Source organism: Dendroctonus ponderosae, unplaced genomic scaffold, assembly GCF_020466585.1.
Source record: "Dendroctonus ponderosae isolate FM_Combo_2020 unplaced genomic scaffold, Dpon_F_20191213v2 Dpon_F_20191213_4, whole genome shotgun sequence".
Lineage (NCBI taxonomy): Eukaryota > Metazoa > Arthropoda > Insecta > Coleoptera > Curculionidae > Dendroctonus > Dendroctonus ponderosae.
In genome coordinates this window covers 1,857,235-1,864,747 of record NW_026018611.1, presented here as the reverse complement: position 1 = coordinate 1,864,747, position 7,513 = coordinate 1,857,235, and the positions used below count along the sequence as shown (strand labels likewise).

Sequence of the window (7,513 nt, the reverse complement as noted above, 5' to 3'; positions counted from 1 at the left end):
CGGGCGCCCAAATCAACGGGCGCGGACATCGCAGATAAAGGTGGGCCTCACTAATGGGAGCAAGTGGGCGCAAGCAGTTCGTTGATTAACGTCCATTCTTTGTTGCAGGACGACGCAAAATGGACAGAGACGGTGGAGTTTCAATGGCATTACCTGCTTCTTCGGGGGGCGGATTGTTGGGCAGCAAATGCAGTGTTCAAAGTGGACAATTGGGAATTTGCAGATCGTCTGTGGGCTTGGGGTTTCATTTTTTATTTTTAACTGGATTCTTGCGATTTGAGTCCAATTTTCGGGAATAGCAGTCAAAAGCGGGTCTTCACACACTGAAGAAAGTCCAACCGCAGGAGATGCAAACTTGCATTATAGTGTGTATAAATCCGGGTTGTGGTTGAATTCAACCCTTGAATGAAGATGGCCTAGCGCTTTCGACTATTAAGTCATCATCAGGGACGACGGGTTACTGTGAATGGGTCGAACTGGAGCAGTTTTCACTTTCCCCCAAAGGAAATTTTCTATATGAAACAGCAATATAATCAGTGGCGGGCGCTGCACTACCGCAGAGCTCCCATAGGGAGAAAGATTTGCTTGCGCGGTTTGCTCTTACCTCCGATGAGCTACAAGCGCGAAGGGCAATCCACGCAAGTTAAGTTTCTTTTTCTGTAAACGAGATATTTTTGAGGTAGATTTTTGCACGGTTTTTATAGAATAGCGAAAAGGTGTGCGTCAAGTGCAAACCAGGCAAGAAAAATCTCTTGCTCTTTAAGGGTACGTGATAATCGCGGACACGCGAAAAACGTGGAGCGAGGCGATGGGAGACGAAATATGTAGTTTGTGTTTTGTCGGCGACCGCAGCGAATTTTGTCACTCTTTAGCTGAATTTTTTTGAAAAACTCACTTTTGGAGAAAATTTCTGGAAGTTTTCTGGATTTTTCAGTCACTAAGTCGAAGCGATTGAGCGTTTGGGAACACGGATTTTTCAAAAATTCGCCAACGAAAAACTAAAAATTTCTGAATGCGGCTGATAACATCACTGGAAAGAGCAAATGCGGTGCTTTACATGTGGAAAAACGGACTTTAATCGGGAATTTCTAAGTGTGTCCAGGATTTTTCGGATACTAAAATAGAATCGATTGATCGTTGGCAACACCGATTTTTTTAAAATTCGCCACGGAAAAACCAACAAAACCAGCAGCTTTAAAGGAGGAAAAACTCACTTTCCAGGGAAATTTCTGAGAGTGTCCAGTATTTTTGCAGTTACTAAGACAAGGCGATTGGCCGTTGCAAAACACCAATTTTTCACAAACTTGACCCGAAAAAGCCAAAAATCCCGCAATCTTGAACATAATTTCACTCGAAAGAGAAAATCTGCACCTTTTGAAAAAGGAAAACCCAGTTTTAATAGGAAATTTCTGGGAGTTTTAATGATTTTTTCGGATACCAAATGGAAGCGATTGATCGTTGGCAACACCGATTTTTCAAAAATTCGCCACGGAAAAACCAAGAATTTCTCAAGCATGCCCAGAATATCACGCGAAAGAGAAAACCGACGGCTTTAAACGAGGAAAAACTCACTTTCTAGGGAAATTTCTGAGAGTTTCCAGTACTTGGAAAGGCAAGGCGATTGGCTGTTGGAAAACACTAATTTTTCACAAATTTTACCCGAAAAAGCCAAAAATCCCGCAATCTTGTTTCATTTGATTGATTTGTGATCATCAGGGGCGACGGCTCTGATGATGACTTAAAAGTCGAAAGCGCCAGGCCATTTTTATTCAATGGTTGAATGTAACCACAACCCGGATTTATACACGCTATAATGCAAGTTTGCATCCCCTGTGATTGGATTGAAATTTGCCAACTTGATCAAGTTTTGTCAGGTTTTTGCCCCACCTTTACGATTCCTGCAGGAGACTTTTTCCATTTTTATGTTCACTGATTTTTTTAAACAGAGATTCGCGTGTCCTGATGTAAAAGCCGCATTTTTCCATTGTGTCTTTTTCAATGAAATTCTGGAAAACCATTCAATTTCTTCGGAATTTCAAGAAACACCCAAACTTATCAGTCCCTTAATTAAAATGTTGAACGCCTTTTTTAAAACCTGGTTTTCTTCAGCAAATGAAAAGCTGCGCAAAACTTTGCAAAGCCGCTTCACAATTTTCCCGGAAGCTTAAACGACTTTCGCACCCATTGAAACTGTCCACAGTTTAAAGGTTCCACACCCCCAACAATCCGACCCCAAACAAGTTGTACAGTTTAGCGTAGAACTTAAGAACCATTACGATATTACCCCATAAGTGCGTTAACCCTAATCGATAATTTATTAGCCCTTATTATGAAAATAGCGTTATTACTTGTAGCAGACAGATACATATTCAGAATGTGCATGTTACACACTGATGGTCAAAATTGCTCAAATCAAGCTGGATCGAATTGAATGGAAACCGGAGTCCGCTGTTATCCAAAGATGCTTAAACGGTGTAGCAACGTGTAGACGATTTAAGTCCCCAATTGGAGGTGAAAATTAAGCGTTAGAGACGAAGCAACCACCATCTTCGCGATGTGCTTTCCTCTGTATATACGTACATTCTTAGGTACTTAGGGCGTTCGTCAGGTATATAATTTAATAACAATTGCATATGTTTATCAATTAAGTGCCATTTGTACTGTTTAATGGTATAGTTAACGGAATTGTGTACATAATTAGGAGGATGTTCAATAAATATTTATGAGGAAATGTACGTGTGTGTGTGTTATTTTGTCATTTTTTTCACGACCGACCAATTTTAAGTCGAAAAAGTCGTTTGCCTTGATCCACGCTAATGATCAGTCCCCATGTCACATCGAATTCAGTTGCTAAGTGAGTTACCATCAATTTACAACGATAAAATTGGAAATTGCGCAATTTTTTCCATGTGTCGCCACTCGATTCTTAATGGAAAGGCGAAGAAAGACTTGGCTAGTGAAACAATTCGCTGTCATTCAGTCCACGCAAAACTTTGACTTTCCACTCTCAAGAAGGCAAATCCACCTCAAAAACAACCCCAAATTGACAAAATATTCCTCAAATTCAAACATTAAGACAATTTCCCATGTTTAAACAATTAATTGATTATTTAAGTAGAGACCCTGTCGGCATGCAAATCATATGCGGTAACCGTAAGCATTTTTTGATTTGATTGCTTTGTAAAGGTTGTCGATTTTTTCCCCAGTTGTTATTATCGCATTACGTGATTACGTGTGTGCTATAACAATGTTAAATATTAAACTTTTAGAAAGGTTAAACAACGCACTTCATTATGAAAACGGCCGCTGTATGCAAATAACGCAATAAATCGACATGGAGATTGCTAAGTCTCGGAAATCCCGTTTTCCTGATTCTATTGACATTTCTGGTGACACCGGCAAATGGAAGAAGAAGAAAGTAAAACAGTCGATTTTTTCATTCGATTGATATTATGAGCCAGATTGAGGGATTTTTCGCTTTTTCGGGTCAAATTTGTGAAAAAGTTGCTGCTTTGCAACGGCCAATCGCCTTGCCTTAGTAACTGCAAAAGTACTGGAAACTCTCAGAAAGTTCCTTAGAAAGTGAGTTTTTCCTCCTTTAAAGCCGCCGGTTTTCTCTATCGCGTGATATTCTGTGCAGGCTTGAGAAATTGTTGGTTTTTCCGAGGCGAATTTTTGAAAAATCGGTGTTGCCAACGATCAATCGCTTCAATTTGGTATCCGAAAAAATCATAAAAACTCCCCGAAATTTCCTATTAAAATTGGGTTTTCCTCCTTCAAAAGTTGCAGATTTTCTCTTTCGAGTGAAATTATGTGCAAGATTGCGGGATTTTTGGCTCTTTCGGGTCAAATTTGTGAAAAATTGGTGTTTCGCAACGGCCAATCGCCTTGCCTTAGAACTGCAAAAGTACTGGAAACTCTCAGAAATTTCCCTGGAAAGTAAGTTTTTCCTCCCTTAAAGCTGCTGGTTTTCTCTTTCGCGTGATATTCTGGGCAAGCTTGAGAAATTGTTGGTTTTTTCGTTGCGAATTTTTGAAAAATCGGTGTTGCCAACGATCAATCGCTTCCATTTGGTATCCGAAAAAATCATAAAAACTCCCAGAAATTTCCTATTAAAATTGGGTTTTCCTCCTTCAAAAGTTGCAGATTTTCTCTTTCGAGTGAAATAATGTGCAAGATTGCGGGATTTTTGGCTCTTTCGGGTCAAATTTGTGAAAAATTGGTGTTTTGCAACGGCCAATCGCCTTGCCTTAGAACTGCAAAGGTACTGAAAACTCTCAGAAATTTCCCTGGAAAGTGAGTTTTTCCTCCCTTAAAGCTGCTGGTTTCTCTTTCGCGTGATATTTTGGGCAAGCTTGAGAAATTGTTGGTTTTTTCGTGGCGAATTTTTGAACAATCGGTGTTGAAAACGATCAATCGCTTCCATTTGGTATCCGAAAAAATCATGAAAACTCCCAGAAATTTCCTATTAAAATTGGGTTTTCCTTTTTCAAAAGTTGCAGATTTTCTGTTTAGAGTGAAATTATGTGCAAGATTGCGAGATTTTTGGCTCATTCGGGTCAAATTTGTGAAAAATTGGTGTTTTGCAACGGCCAATCGCCTTGCCTTAGTAACTGCAAAAATACTGGAAACTCGCAGAAATTTCCCTGGAAAGTGAGTTTTTCCTCCTTTAAAGCTGCTGGTTTTCTCTTTCGCGTGATATTCTGGGCAGGCTTGAGAAATTGTTGGTTTTTTCGTGGCGAATTTTTGAACAATCGGTGTTGCCAACGATCAATCGATTCCATTTTAGTATCAGAAAAATCCTGGACACACTTAGAAATTCCCGATTAAAGTGCGTTTTTCCACACGTAAAGCACCGCATTTTCTCTTTCCAGTGATGTTATCAGCCGCATTCAGAAATTTTTAGTTTTTCGTTGGCGAATTTTTAAAAAATCCGTGTTGTCAAACGCTCAATCGCTTCGATTTAGTGACTGAAAAATCCAGAAAACTTCCAGAAATTTCTTCTAAAAGTGAGTTTTTCAAAAAAATTCAGCTAAAGAGTGACAAAATTCGCTGCGGTTGCCGACAAAACACAAACTACATATTTTGTATCCCATCGCCTCGCTCCACGTTTTTCGCGTGTCCGCGTTTATCACGTACCCTTAAAGAACAAGAGATTTTTCTTGCCTGGTTTGCACTTGACGCACAATTTTTCGTTATTCTATACAAACCGTCCAAAAATCTACCTCAAAAATATCTCTTTTACAGAAAAAGAAACTTAACTTGCGTGGTTTGCCCTTCGTGCTTGTAGCTCATCGGAGGTAAGGGCAAACCGCGCAAGCAAATCTTTCTCCCTATGGGAGCTCTGCGGTAGTGCAGCGCCCGATACTGGTTATATTGCTGTTTCATATAGAAAATTTCCTTTGGGGGAAAGTGAAAACTGCTCCAGTTCGACTTGGCAGATACCCATTCACAGTAATCCGATTAAAATGGTCAAGAAAAAAAAACAACCGAGCGGTAATCGGTAACCAAAGATCGGATTGGTACTCACGTGAAAGTTAATAATAACGCTGAGGCACATTCAGCTTAAATAATACGGCTAATTATCGACTTTTACTTGTGTGGTGTGTGTGTGTGGCCGAAAAACGCAGAAGGAACGATTATCTGGAGCTGTTCGGCTGAAGTGTAGAAAAAAATAGCCTGAAAGCGACTAAAAACTGAAGATTTCAGGCGATTATTCGCCAAACTGGACATGCACGACAATTAGCTGTGCCGGTTCGCTCGCAGGAATGGCAGCATTTCAATTTTCTGAATTTACAGATATTATAGCATTTGATGTTGGCCTTCGCAGTGCAGCCGACGGATTTTGCCCTTTCGAGCGGCAACTGCGAAAACGCCAGGAATGCAGTTGCATAATTACAGCTATTGCTTCACACTCGGTCAGATTTGCTCGATTTGCCGCCCAAGGAATCCGTTCTCTTCCGTCGACTGAAAAAATGAGCCACTGCAATGGTGCAAACATCTTCCCGCTGCAAGGGCCCAATGGGCGCCAATGTTACAAGCGCGTTGCCGCGGAAACCCTTACGATTCAACGGCGGGAGCACGTTGTTTGCACCCAACCAGTTCGTGATCGGCAGTTTGGCAAATAATAAATTGAAACATCAGCCGAAATTTCGTTTCACCTTCACCGATAATCATCGCTTAATAATGACTCGCGTCTATCGGGCCCGATGATGGTGATTTTTTCTCCTCTTTGAAGAATTTCTCTGAAGGAATCCTGGGGCAAAAACTCGATCTAGTTAATTGGATTTCATGATGGCGTCTGGCTCGGGTTCCGCTGTTCTTATGGCGACTCAAGAGTGAGAAAATCAGCGAATTCTGACCAAGCCATTGGATCGGAATCAATGGCAATGGCACTGTTGAATAAAAACTAATCGAATGGCATCCGAAAAGCAGATGAGGCTGAATTCAATTAAGTCGAGACTAAAAGTTAAGGTTAGACCGCCTTTTCCATTCAAGGTGGTTCTGTTTCGGTTTAATCGTCGCCACCAATTCCACCACTTAATTGGTCAGCGAGCGATCAATTAGTGCGGATAAACTGGACCGGATCATTTTTATGGGACAAGGCAACATAAACAATGTGCATTAGAAACAATTGCACTCTGACATAAAAACACTATCAATTAATCGACGAACTTTAAAGCCAAGAATTGTTAATGATTTTAACAGTACCTTAGCTGGGGGCCTGATGGAGGTTTTTCTGCGATTGCTTAATTACACCAAGATCCCGTAAGTCTTTTAAGTGCTTATGAAAATAATAAAATTTATTTGTCCGAGGAAAATGTTACTACATTCGAACCGTTAGGCCTGTAATGCCCAATTAGAGCCGCGCGTAGACTGAGTTATTCAAATATGACGCAGACGTTTAATTATCGACGGTAATTTGTTTATGCGCCGCTGCCGCTAACATCTGCCAACGAAGCCCACTTTACGTGAAAAGGTACCGATTTTTGTTGTTTTACTTTGATTAAACCCAACCAAAAGATGCGAAGTGGCCACCCGTATGTGGTGCCACCCCGAGTTTGGACAAACTGTACCAACCGTGCAAAAAGCATCAGGAAATTGAAAGGCAATTTTTACGGCATTTAGCGCAATGCTAACGAGGAAGACGTTCGCTGGTGGTTCGACACATAAATCGCCGACGAGAAACTTTCATTATTTATAAGGCTCATCTTCTTCTTCTGCGGGTTGGGCCGCAGGCGATCGCCCAATCTTTTTGGTGTGAAAGTTGCGGCGCGACGCACGACGCTGCCAGGTTCATGAGAATCAGCTGAACTTTTACCTATCATTGTTATTAACTCCAAATCAAATTAATTCCTAGGTTTCAGTCATTTATTGTCTCTATTTATCAATCAAAATACGTTTTGCGTGCCAAAAAAGCATGCCAAGGCTTAAAGCAGCAACAACGCTACACATAAAAACTGATGATGGTGGAAAAATACACCGAAACGTATTTTGATTGATAAATAGAGAC

At 40.7% G+C, this 7,513-nt stretch overlaps 1 long non-coding RNA gene across 1 annotated transcript; it reads left to right on the top strand.

Annotated features, from left to right (window-relative positions):
* Positions 1-2,735, top strand: LOC125504233. The gene is made up of 2 exons (XR_007281353.1): positions 1-40; positions 109-2,735. It is a non-coding gene; the product is annotated as an uncharacterized LOC125504233 (long non-coding RNA).
* The last annotated feature ends 4,778 nt before the right edge of the window (positions 2,736-7,513 follow it).